A 14,244-nucleotide genomic window follows, 5' to 3' on the forward strand; every position below is an offset into this window, starting at 1 on the left:
AGTTACCATTATTCTAAATCTGTTTGGATCAATGGATTTTTTATTTTTATTTTTTATTTTTAAGAAGGACGGCGTTCATTCCTCGTTGTAAGTGTTATAAGTGCATGTTATCATTCAATCTGTTCCTGCTATTGTATGGTGTATCCTGCTTATGTGGAGAAAATCAACATAAAGTGAGGGGGAAAAATTATTAAAAAGGACAAAACCAAACTGTTTTCATGTCATTTTACTGTTTCATTATTTAATAATTGCATGACAAAATCATGGAAAAATGTTAGCTTTTTCCCTCTACAGTCATATTTGAAAATTAATATAAAAATGAAATCTAAATTATTTGAATAATATCAATTATTATGTGATATTTGATAATTAGATATTAATTCGAATAAGCATTTATGTAGCCTATTCCAATTTAATATTTTATCTGGTCTCTGGTGACAGGCAGTTGATACTGAGAGGTCAAGTAAATACTTACAGCGGATCTAAATATTTATAATTAATCATAACTGGTTATGATTGATTATTCATATTTCCCCTTTGAGCTGATTCACTACAGGATGCTTACATCAAATGTTGATTTAATGTAGTTATTAGAATTTAATTGATGCAGGTGGGTTTCTTGAAGCATCTTGGAGACATTGGAGACCTTTTTCCATAATGAAGATATGTGCCACAATATACAAATTAGTACTACAACCACTAAACTAACAGTAATACCTTTGTGACAGTGGTGATCTTGCTGGATAGTGACAATAACATAGTGATAATGGAAAAGTGCAGTTATATGGACATTTTATAGTACATCACAACACTGAAAGTTGTATCTGGAAGACCAGATTTGGAATAGGCTACATAAATGTTTATTCAAATTATCACAATAAATATATAAATATTTGTAAACATTCACCTGTAAGTTATTACTTGTTCATGTTGTGGGTCAAGACAGAGAAACTGCCCACACAAGGCAGGATGAGAATTACCAAAACCTTCATTAAGCCAAACATAATGTCAAATACACAGTCAATATCCAAACCTCATGGTTATCCCAAAGCCAACAGGTTTGTTTGTATGTGGATATATCGAGGTCATAGCATTGGTCAGGACTTTGGAAAGCAATTATTAAAAAAATATAAGTAAAATATACAGTAAAGTAAGATGACAATCCCCACACTGGTACCTGGGGAGATGTAGAAAAAGAAAATGGTGAAGTTTGCAGAAAAAATTAGATTTTATCCTTTTATGGATTTTTAAAATGTATTTACAGTGAGGAAGGAGATAGCATTGGTCACGATTTGGTAAGCAATTATTAAACAATTATACAGTAAAGTAAGATGACAATCACCACAGTCTTACCGGGGAGGATGTAGAACAAGAGTCTGATGGAGTTTGCAGAAAAAACTATTTGATTTCAATCTTTTATGAATTTTCTAACTTTGACTATACAGTGAAAAAAGGTACTATTTTCATGATTTTGGCATGCAATTATTAAAGAATGATACAGTAAAATTATATAAAAATTACCACTGTGGTACTTGGGGACAGGTAGAACAAGTGTCTGGTGAAGTTTGCAGAAAACTATTTTATTAAAATTTTTAATGAACTTTCAAATATGAGTGAATAGTGAAAAAGATAGCATATTTCATGATTTCGGCATGCAATTATTAAAGAATGATACAGTAAAATTACATGAAAATGACCACAGTGGTACTTGGGGACATGTAGAACAAGAGTCTGGTGGAGTTTGCAGAAAACAATTTGATTTCAATCTTTTATGAATTTTCAAACTTTTACTATACAGTGAAAAATGTACTATTTTTCATAATCTTGGGATGCAATTATTAAAGAATGATACAGTAAAATTATATGAAAATAAACACAATGGTACTTGGTGTCATGTAGAAAAAGAGTTTATTGGAGATTGCAGAAAACAATTTGATTAAAATTATTTATGAATTTTCAAATATGAGAGTATAGTGAAAAAGCTAGCATTTTGATGATACAGTAAAATAATATACAGAAATCACCACATTGGTATGTATGGATATGTACAACAAAAACAATGTGATTTTTTTTTTCTTTTTTTGTCATGCAATTATTAAATAATGAAACAGTTGATGTTCTCCAAAACATTCACTTATAACACTTAAAAATAAAATTAACCCCTCACTTTATGTTGATTTTCTCCACATAAGCAGGATACACCATACAATAGCAGGAACAGATTAAATGATAACATGCACTTATAACACTTAAAACGTGAATTAATGCCGTCCTTCTTAAAAAAAAAAAAAAATCCATTGATCCAACAGATTTAGAGTAATGTTAACTGTAAATAGACATAATCCAAAACATAATCCAAATTATGCATATAAAACGGTAGCGCCTTGAACAATCTCCAGGGCCGGAGTGGGACTCATTTTCAGCCCTGGAGTTCATGCCTTGGAGGGCCCGCTTTAGTTCACAACTGACTATAGGCCTATTAAAATAATGTTATCAAAACCTCAGTACATAGGCCTACATCTGCATAGTGAACTGTTCCCAGCCTTGTGCTTCATTGTATTTTTGCTCACATATATTCAACAACTGACGTTTTTTTTAGCAAGGTGCCTCTGTCGGGGGAGTTATAAGATAATTAAGTCAACATTAGGGCTGCCAACAAACAACAGAAATGGAAAATGAGGGACAATTGTGATTCTTTGTAAGAAAATAAGGGACAGAATAAGGGAAGCTCAAAATATTTGTACCATAATGTCTGCTAAGTTCTCGGAAATAATTGTTTTGCTTAACTTATTTATGTACAATTACCTATTCTAAAAAAAAAAAAAAAAAAAAAAAAAAAAATGACTGCACAAGTAGTGTAGTAATTTATGAGGTTAAAATACTGTGAAATTACATACATCCAAATGGCATGAAATTTAAAAGCATAACAAATGAACGTCAATGAAACATAAGTCAAAGAAGCATAAACTTTTTTTACCTAAAATTTGATTGCAATCACATAGCCTATGAATGAATGAAAATGCATATTTTTCAATTTAAGAAAGCTTAGAGAGTGGGCTATTTCTGGTCTTTTGGATTTGTACTTGGGTCTAGTTTTAAAGAATACACTAGAAGTTATTTTTTTTATAAAAATGTATTCTATTTTTTCTCTATTCAACAGTATTAATTTACAATGAAAGATGTCTTCCCTCGGGTAGACTGAATGTTTTTCTGCCTTGCTGGATGTTGGGCTCGTGATCAATAAGTTGTTTGCATTCGCCCAAACTGATTTGGCAAAATCTAAACGCGGATGGTGGAAGGGAATTGCCGTAAGTCCCGCTCGCTGTGAAGCGTAGGAATTTCGCTTGCAAATAAGGGACAAACTGCGTTCCGTAGGCTATAGCTTTCATACGGGATGCTTCTTTGATGCCTTTGATGCCTTAAATACGGGACGATTCCGTAACCCTGCGAGTGGGGCTGCGAGATTGGCATGCCAGTGGCATGACAACACCGGCCCATAAAATAACACACCGGCCCACCGGGAATTAGCCAATCCGAGCCTGACACTCTCGCACCTTAATCTACCACGCACCGCCGAGTAGACGCCCAATGAACTTGAAGCGCAGATAGCGTGACCGCAGTTGATCCAGTGGTATGAAGTATCTGAGCCGAGTGATTTTCAGTCTGCGTTCAATTTATTCTGTCATGACATGCTCTATATCCACAGTTTCAGTGCTCCTCAGCGCTCAGTTCAGTCTCGTCGACGTTCATATAATTTTTCATTCCAATCTGAGGTGAATGTGCAGAACCGTAGTGAACTTTTGGTAGTGTTTTGCTTCTTTTTGTCTGTGTAACAGGATCGACAAGTGAACTAGAGGAAGCAAGTGCTTCATAATAAACATTTAACGTGACCACGATTTCTGTGTGCTAGCAAGCCAAAACTGTTAAATATACTCGTATGTATTTAAATAATGGGCTGTGAATCGACACAAGCTTTTTGAGACTTGTAAACACTTGACATAGCTCACTCTGATGATTGAGTTTTTCCATTTTTTTTTTCTCCCCGAAAAGCTCACATGGCAGCTACTCAGCAGCCAACAGGTTGCAACACGATACACCACACCCCTATGGATGATCTTTTGCAACACACACGGGCCGGCGCCAGAGTTATTAATGGTGTCTGTTGTGTTTTAGCAACAGCAGTTAAACTGTGGCCCGATGGCTAGAGCCACTGCCCCTTTGTCAATGGCTGAGTTGCCCCTCTCACCAATCACCCCAGCTCAAAGCTGTCTGTTCCCGCTCCGCTAAAGATCCGCTGATTCCTCTAATCCGCTCCGCAGCATTTCTCACTATCTGTGTGTGTGCTGCTGTCTGAGTGGAGACCACGGTCCCGCTACATTAACAGATGCGTTACAATCCACATTACAGTCAGTGGATGATTCGCTGAATTAGTCATTTGGTAGTTTGTTTTTGTATTTCTTTCGGTAATAATTTGCTCTCGGTCTTTCAAAAGTGATAACAACAAAATAACACTGGCTGTTAAAGACAGTTTAACATTGCAGACTCATCATATAGAATATTTAGCAGTTGGTCACACTTTAATTATTGTAATTAAGTGTATTTCCCATTATAATCATATATATACAGTACAGGTCAAAGGTTTGGGAACACGTCTTGATACCAGCAATCTATAACACATTTTATTAGGCCTTTAAACAGTAATATACATACATACATACATACATATATATATATATATATATATATATATATATATATATATATATATATATATATATATATATATATATATATATACACAGTACAGGTCAAAAGTTTGGAAACATTACTATTTTAATGTTTTTGAAAGAAGTCTCTTCTGCTCAACAAGCCTGCATTTATTTGATCAAAATACAGAAAAAAACAGTAATATTGTGAAATATTATTAGGCTACAACTTAAAATAACAGTTTTCTATTTAAATATACTTTAAAAAAAAAAAAATAATAATTTATTCCTGTGATGCAAAGCTGAATTTTCAGCATCATTACTCCAGCCTTCAGTGTCACATGTAACATCCAGTCTATCACATGATCATTTAGAAATCATTCTAATATTCTGATTTATTATGAGTGTTGGAATATATTTTATGAATAAAAGGTTAAAAAGAACTGCATTTATTAAAAAAAATAATAAAAAAATACTAATAATATATATTCTAATAATATATTTTCTTTACTATCACTTTTTATCAATTTAACACATCCTTGCTGAATAAAAGTATTGATTTTATTTTAAAAAAAGAAAGAAAAAAAAATTACTGACCACAAATTACTGACCAGTAGTGTATATTGTTATTACAAAATATTTATATTTTAAAAACATAGCTTCTACTTTTTTTTATTTTTACTTTTTATACATCAAAGTATCCTAAAAAAATATCACATGTTCTAAAAAATATTAAGCAGCAGAACTGTTTCCAACTTTGCTAATGAATCATCATATTAGAATGATTTCTAAAGGATCATGTGATAATGACCCTAAAAATTCAGCTTTGCATCACAGAAATAAATGATAATTTAATATATAATAAATTTAAAAACAATTATTTTAAATTGTAATAATATATCACAATACTACATTTTTTCTGTATTTTTGATCAAATAAATGCAGGCTTGATGAGCAGAAGAAATGTTCTAAATTAGTTGTTTATTAGTATATAATATGGATTTGTGCTGTAAAATATTAAATTAAATGTCTAATACTTATAGGGGAGAGTGGGGTAAGATTAGCAAGATAAAGTTAAAATGATGCAGAATTACAATGAAAGTATCTATCCTATCCTATCCTATCCTATCCTATCCTAATGAAAGTAAATATAAACATAAAACCAACCAAATTAAGTTGAAATACCTTTTAAGGAAAAAAGGTACCTTATTTTTTATGTTTTTTTGCATTCTGTCTTGATTATTAAGAAAAGGTACTTTTTTTGCCCATTTTTGCCAATAGGGTGGTAAATAATAAAAATGTTTTACTCAAAAACATATATATGCTGTTAGTGCTCCTCACCTCACAAAATAAGACAAAAGTATGCCAAACATTTAACATTGCTGTCAAATTATTATTTAAAATGACTTGTCTAACAGGGTGGAATTTGGAAAGGAGCATAACAGGGTGGAACGGAGTATAACAGGGTGGAAAACAGGTTCGTTAACGGTGGACAAGCTTTCAGTCATTGTCCTGCATGGTTTCCCATCTGTAATGTGTGGAACTGCACCTATATAATATTGTTTCAAAACAATACCCCAAAAAAATAAAATAAATAATAAACATGGTGGCAAAACAATTCTCTGTTCAGAGACACAAAAAAATAGCTATGTGGTTCCTTATCACAATCAATCATGGTGGCAAAACAATTCTCTGTTCAGACAAAATAATTACAAATTAGAGAGGACAGACATAATAAATTATTATTTTATTTATACTTGATTAAAAATAAATGTTATAATTCATTTGGATTAACTACTTGTAGATTAACAAACAAACACAAAAGCCATCATAAGAAGGAACAGTAATGGACAGTGATGCCATTTTATTTATTTATTTATTATAATACTTATTATTATTATTATTATTATTATTATTATTATTATTATTATTGTTATTATTATTTTTTTTTTTTTTGTGGTTTGGCTACATTTGTTCAAGTACCTCCATGTTTCTTGAACTTCCTGTAAAGACCTTTTATTGAGGGCCTGCGGTTCTTTCATCAGGCACAATATCTGATTGTCAGCATACCAGCTGATGCCTTTTCTTGGGCCTGGCCAGAAGAATTTATTGATGCTATTGCGATGCATGCAGTTGAGCTGTATGTTGTCATCCTCTACATTCATGACGATGCCAGGGTAGTGTTCATCATCATATTTCACCATACAACACCGGCCAACATGGTCAATGCTATTGACCTCTGGTCGCCATGAAGTTGCTGGAACCTTTGTTTTTTTAATTCAGTCCCACATCAGCAAGGTAATTGCTGTTATACAGTGACTTTTATGGCTCAATGATTTATTTACTCATATTTTCTCTAAAATGAGTCAGAAATTTTATAAGAAATGGCTTAAATTGTAGGTCTTCTTTATCACTTAAACAGAGATAATATACATTATAAATAGTATTTTGTATTTTACACACCTTTTTATTGATATATGCATTCAAATTTATTATTTCCTCAGTGCAAAGTAATCAACTTCCACAAGAAATATAAACCATGAAATGATAAAAAACTCAAAATATGTTTTAATTATGTTATTTTAATTATGTTATAGACTAGGATAAGCTGCCTCTAATAATACATATAAATCATGTGAAAATATGTGTTGTTGTTTTTTTTCCACAATTTTCTTCAATTACCGTGTCAATCATGATTGCACAGTATCTTATATATATATATATATATATACACCAAAATTGGCTCGGATCATCTTCAGACCATGCTGGCAAAAAGTTTTGGAATTAAAGTTGGTGAAACTGTTTTCAAATAACACAAAAACAAATTTGAAGAAAAGCACACAAAAATGGATGTGAGACTATATATAACTGTTTGGCTATAGACCACACTTTGGCTGTGTTCGAAATAGCATACTTACTGCTTACTGCCCAGTACACAGTGTATACTGCCTACTATTTTTTAAAGAATAGTGTGTGAAACAGTATACAATAAGCAACAAGTGTTTTAGAGTAGTATGCTAAAGTGTCACATGACCAAAACATTGATACAGCACAGCTGCTGAGGTTGTTACCTCACAAATAAAATGTACTAACAATTCTTTTTAAAAAGGCTTGTTAATTAAGGATTCATACTAGTAAACAATGGTATATTGCTCAATTGAACTCATTTAAATAATTAATGGTCTTTAAATACTGAACAGAACTAATAATAATTGTGTAAATACTAGTTAGGTGGTAGATATTTATATTTCAGTACTGTATTGTAAAACAGTATGTAATAACATAGTGTTTAAATTATCATACTTAAAAATATTATTAAATGAATGCAACTTTATTGGGACAAAAACCTCCCTACACTTATACTGCTGACCACCCAATAACACTGCATTATTAATGAGATGTTTTATTTCCAGTTTTCAAATATTTCCTTGGTTTTTATTGAAAATTTTTCTGATCTGATATGCGATGGGAAAAGGAGTAGAACAAGTTTGGTAAAGGGCGGCCTCGCTGTTATTTATATATTACTGTATATTACTGCAATATATTTCTTATTCAATATCTTTGAAATAATCTGTACTGTATGAAGCACTATAGATAAAGGTGATGTCATTTGAGGTGAATTACAAAATTCACCTTAAATTACAATTTATTTCCTACTTACGATATTGTTTTTAGATACACAGTGATAGTTTGTAGTTTACAGCAACATGTATCTATAAAAGTGTTTATAATTACTATTCCCCGCCTTCAGTTCACTCACAACGTTTGAAGATTAAACGTTTGAGGTTGCGTTGTGTTCTGGGAAACAGTATCCCATGCAGTGTCTTCAGATGCATACATCAAATTTGATCCGGGAATTCCATGCATACAGAACATTCACTTACTTTTCAGAGCATAGCAGCAGAGTTGTGGTAGATACCTGGCCGTGTACTGAAAGACTGTGCTGCACAGCTGACAGATGTCCTAACAGATATCTTCAACACCTCACTGAGCCAGGCAGTCGTCCCCACATGTCTCAAATCCACAACCGGTATCATACCGGTACCAAAGAAATCACCTGTGAACTGTGTTAAACAACTACCTTCCCATACACTGACTCCAATCATGATGAAGTGCTTTGAGAGGTTAGTCATGCACAACGTAAAAACAGCCTCCCCAACACACTCGATCCGCTCCAGTTTGAATATTGTACAAACCGATCTGCAGATGATGCAATTTCCTCCACCCTCCACCAGGCTCTTACCCACCTAGAGAATAAAGACTCCTATGTTAGAATGCTGTTCATCGACTTCAGCTCAGCATTCAACACAATAATCTCACAACAGCTCATCAACAAACTAAACCTGCTGGGCCTTAACAATTCCCTCTGTAATTGGATCCTGGACTTTCTAAGTGGAAGACCTCAGTCAGTCCGTGTCGGCCACAAAACCTCGAGCACTACCACACTGAGCACAGGTGCCCCACAAGGCTGTGTGCTCAGCCCGCTGCTCTTCACGCTGCTCACCCTGCAACGCACTGCCAAGTTCAGCTCCAACCACATCATCAAGTTTGCAGATGACACAGCTGTGGTATGTCTCATCAGCTACAGCGATGAAATACACTACAGAGAGGAAGTGGCACAGCTGGCTGAATGGTGCGGCACTAACAACCTGTCCCTCAATGTGGAGAAGACAAAGGAGGTTGTGATGGGACTTCAGGAGAAACTCCATTGACCACCCCTCACTGACCATCGACAGCTTGACTGGGGAGAGAGTCAGCAGCACTAAATTCCTGGGGGTGCACATCACTGAGGATCTCACCTGGACCACCAACACCATGTCACTCTCCAAGAAGGCACAACAGCAGCTATACTTTCTCCGCCTGCTGAAAAGAGCAAGTCTCCCTCCATCCATCCTGACCACTTTCTACAGAGGAACCATAGAGAGCGTGCTGACCAGACCGCAAGACCCTCCAGCGGACAGTGAACACAGCTGCAAAGATCATCGGTGCCCCTCTCCCCTTTTCTTACACGATGCTCCAGCAAAGCCAACAGTATCGTGAAGGACCCTACCCATCCCCTCCCACAGTCTCTTCCAGCTCCTACCATCAGGGAGATAGTACAGGAGCATCAGAGCCCGCTCCGCCAGACTGCTCAACAGCTTTTTCCCCCAGGCTGTGAGAGCCCTGAACTCAAATCACCCCACCCCCCTCTGAAACCCCACACAAACACCCTACCTCCTGAAACATGCACCCATCTCACCCCCACCCCCCCCCCCCACTAACTGTACAACATCACAGAATTTTTTTTATTTTTTTTTGCATTTCTCCTATGAGCACTAGACACTGTAAACACACACTACTGTGTGTACAAAATCCTACAAAAGACTCAAATATTTGTTTACATGCTCGTGCACTACAAATCATCTTGCACTATTCCCCAGCTAGCTGCTTGATTTACAATGTTTCTCTTTGCACATGTACAGTATTATGGGAAGCATTCGTATAGTTTATATATTTACCTTTTCAGTCTATGTATAAGTAAACATTTATTTATAGTATATTCATTTTCAAATCTGTAGGTTAGTTTGTGTATAGGTACAGTGTTTATGTGTAGCTTTTTGTATAGTTTGTATTTTGTTTTTAGTTTATGCATAGGTTAACATTTATATATAGTATTTAAAGTCAAATCTGACATTAGGTTGGTTTTGTATAGGTATAGTATTACTGTATGTGAAGCATTCATGTAGTCTGTATTTTTTTAGCTTATGTATAGGTAAAACATTTATATATAGTATATTTTCTATATTCAAAATCTATCAGTAGGTTAGTTGTCTATAGGTTTATACTGTTTTACTTCATTGTTGTATGTCTGTATTTATGTAGCACCGTGGTCCTGTGAGGCACGACATTTCATTCCACTGTATGTCCACACATGTAGCGGAATGACAATATGGCTCAACTTGAACTTGAACATGGACTATAATGTGTTACATTATAGTAATATATAGAGATATTATATATAATATTTAATACATGCATATAATACATTATATATAATATATAGAGCTAGTTCAAATACTGAGGTGCTAAACCATTCAGGGTTTATAAGTAATAAGCAAGATTTTATAATCTATACAATGTTTTAATAGGGAACCAGTGCAGTGTTTGACAGACCAGGGCTAATATGGTCATACTTCCTCGGTTCTAGTAAGAACTCTAGCTCTCATATTAGTATGATTCAAACCATGCTAATGCACTTCCATTAATACCAACAGTTTTCTAGTCTATTCGAGAAAAATGTTGTGGTCAATAGTGTCGAACGCAGCACTAAGATCCAATAGCACTAATAGAGAGATACAACCACGATCAGATGATAAGAGCAGGTCGTTTGTAACTCTAAGGAGAGGAGTTTCAGTACTATAATACGATCTAAATCCTGACTGGAAATCCTCACAGATACCATTTTTCTTTCTAAGAAGGAATATAATTGTGAGGATACCACCTTTTCTAGTATCTTGGACAGAAAAGGGAGATTCGAGATCGCTCTGGAATTAACTAGTTCTTTGGGGTCAAGTTGTGGTTTTTTGATGAGGCTAAATAAAAGCCAGAATAAAAGGTTTTGCCTAAATAAAAGGTTTTGAGGACATATCTTAATGACAATGATGAATTAATAATAGTCAGAAGAGGATCTATGACTTCTGGAAGCACCTCTTTTAGGAGCTTAGATGGAATAGGGTCTAACATACAGTACATGTTGTTGGTTTAGATGATTTAACAAGTTTATACAATTCTTCCTCTCCTATAGTAGAGAATGAGTGGAACTGTTCATCAGGGGATCTATAGTGCACTGTCTGATCTGATACTGTAGGTGACGGCTGCATGGTTACAATTTTATCTCTAAATAGTATCAATCTTAGAAGTAAAGTAGTTCATAAAGTCATTACATAAGTCAATAGTAGGAGCTGTATGGTAGTATGCCATTCAGAGCACAACTTCTGTATTGATTTCCGTGTACTTAAGTTATATTTAGCAGATTCTGGTAAATATTGTTGGTCATTCGGGTATTTTGTGCATACAGAAAATTTGCAGGACTATGCACAGTATTCATACTGGATACTGCAGAAATAGTAAGAGTAGTATGATAGTATGACATCAATGTGTGTTATAACAAGCATGACCTGAGACTATATGCAGTGTTTTGGTGCTAGATGTGCCACCTAATGGTCAGGATGGAAAACGCATATTGTTTCTTATAACTTCTGAATGATTTGGCTGAAAATCACTAAACTCTTTAGATCTAATATGCACATGCTTAACTTTGGGTGTGGTCGACTTACCACCTTTGTAGACTCCTGAAACCTTGCCGAGTCCAGCCATACCAAACATGTCAGGTTTTGCCTCATGGTTTGCGCAACGTTGCATTTTAGCGCTTAAAAAAACCTTTGCCAATATCTTAGAAACCGTTACTTTGATAGACGTGAAACTACCATACAAAATTTGAAATCCTAGCATGCCGGCTATATGCTAATGCCCAACTGACAACATTTTTATAGTAAGTGGCAAATAAATGCAAACAAGTCGGTGATCAGGCATTTTTTTCTGTTCTCATATATAAAAAAAGTCTATAATATTTTAACCAAATTTGACACACATATGTATGGGCACCTCTAAGGACACATACAAAATTTGGTGGGACTGTGCCTCTTGGTGGCGCTATTATTGAACAAAAAACATGAAATTGCCGTTGACTACAATAGATTATTATTATGATATAAAACTATATTTTACAAATGCATTAGTGTACCATTACAAAAACTTGTGTACCATCGAGACAATGACCTGAAAGTACTCAAAAAGATTTGAGACAGTGAATAGTGAATTTGAGAAAGTTAAATAATGAAGAATGATGCCAAAACGACACTTGAGGCTGTCTCTCTGCAATGCTTTGGCATACTGACACCAAACGTTGTGTGTGCCATTTGTCAACTCACACAGAACACACCACATCGATTTGATAACAGCGCCACCTATTGGTCGTACGTGAAAAGCCAATAAATCATGGTACTAGAGGTTGTATTTATGATTTTTCAGCCGTTTTGACTAAAATCATCCTAAAATGACTAATTTCTGCAGTTGGTCTGATGCTTGCTTCTGTAGTGCTTGGCCCCGTAATTGCTGCTTGCAGCTACAATTATTTTACTTATTTTAAAAATAAAACAAGGTAAATAGTGGAAATGAGTAATGTGAGAGTCTTGTGGAATTATAATATATACATTTTACAGTTCCACCAGCAAGCAGAACAATAATATTATCATGTAGCCTAAACATTAGTAATCGTTCACTGACACACACAGTAGTAGAGAAAGACCTTGAGTCTGGCCTAACAATCTTTAACCCAGTTGTAGAAGAGGAAAAACCTTGAGCAGAGGGAAAAAAAAGAACATCAGTTACAGTCTTGTCCCATTTCCACCTGCTGGTAGATTTTGTAACTGCACACTCTGACTGCAGCTCCTGCAGGGAGTTTGATTGACAGGCGATCTGACCAATCATAATATAGAATCTGCCTTTAGTCAAACAAACCAGACAGGAGTAGATTAATGTTAGTGGACCTGAACTTGAAAAATTGTGTATGTTGCCATCTTTTCTCAATTGAGGTGTTACAGGAATCTTTCACAACACATTAAACCTGTTAACATTTAGATTTATTCATTTATCCAAAGCAATTTCAAATTGGGGAATACGTCAAACGATTCATCTTAAAGAGGCAAATAGACACAGGAAGTGCTCATAATACCAAGTTTCAGGCATTGTTCAAATAGTACGAGCTAGAACGGGGATTAAGTAAAGAGGTGTTTTTTTTTTAAATGAAGTTAGATGGTGACGAAAGAGATGAGTTTTCATTTCAGTTTTTCCAGCTGTCGCTTGAAGATTATCTGGGAGTCAGCATTCACGATAGGAGTGGGAAGATCACTCTACCAGCCAGGAACGGTGAAAGAGAATGTTCTGGAATGTGATTTTGTGCCTCTCTGTGATGGCACCACAAGGCCTTGCTCACTAGTAGATCTCAGACTTCTAGAGGGAATGTAGATTTGTAATAGTGATAGTGAATGGAGCCACAAAATGGTACTTATTGTTCAAATTTCTTAAAAAATGACAAACTTTGAAAGTTGAGACTTTGTTTCATACCTAAAGTAACCTGCTCTGTCCTGTCTATTGGTGTGCTGCCTGTTTCCTCTTTGTTCTGTGATGTATTTTTCACCATCATGGCTTGTCAGACATAGCAACAGCAATCAAGTGGGACAGGTCTATGCAAAGGGTCAATTAGCATCTTTCTTTATTAATGTCTGGCTATATATATATAGATATATATATATATATATATATTATATATATATATATATATATATATATATATATATATATATATATATATATATATATATATACTGTATAGAGAGAGAGAGAGAGAGAGAGAATATATACATAGAAAAATAAATTACATAAAATATTTATATATTATGTTTCCCCCCCCCCCCCCCAAAAAAAAAAAAAAAAAATC

The 14,244-nt window shown here is 34.6% G+C and overlaps 1 protein-coding gene and 1 long non-coding RNA gene across 3 annotated transcripts in view; one reads left to right on the forward strand and one right to left on the reverse strand.

The window, feature by feature from the left end:
- The window catches only part of LOC109097371, a 453,088-nt gene that overhangs the window by 314,849 nt on the left and 123,995 nt on the right, over nucleotides 1–14,244 (forward strand). The window lies entirely within an intron of this gene.
- Nucleotides 1–14,244, reverse strand: part of LOC122141430 — a 25,444-nt gene that overhangs the window by 8,485 nt on the left and 2,715 nt on the right. The window lies entirely within an intron of this gene.

This window comes from Cyprinus carpio, chromosome B22 (genome assembly GCF_018340385.1).
Source record: "Cyprinus carpio isolate SPL01 chromosome B22, ASM1834038v1, whole genome shotgun sequence".
In the NCBI taxonomy this organism is placed as follows: Eukaryota; Metazoa; Chordata; class Actinopteri; order Cypriniformes; family Cyprinidae; genus Cyprinus; species Cyprinus carpio.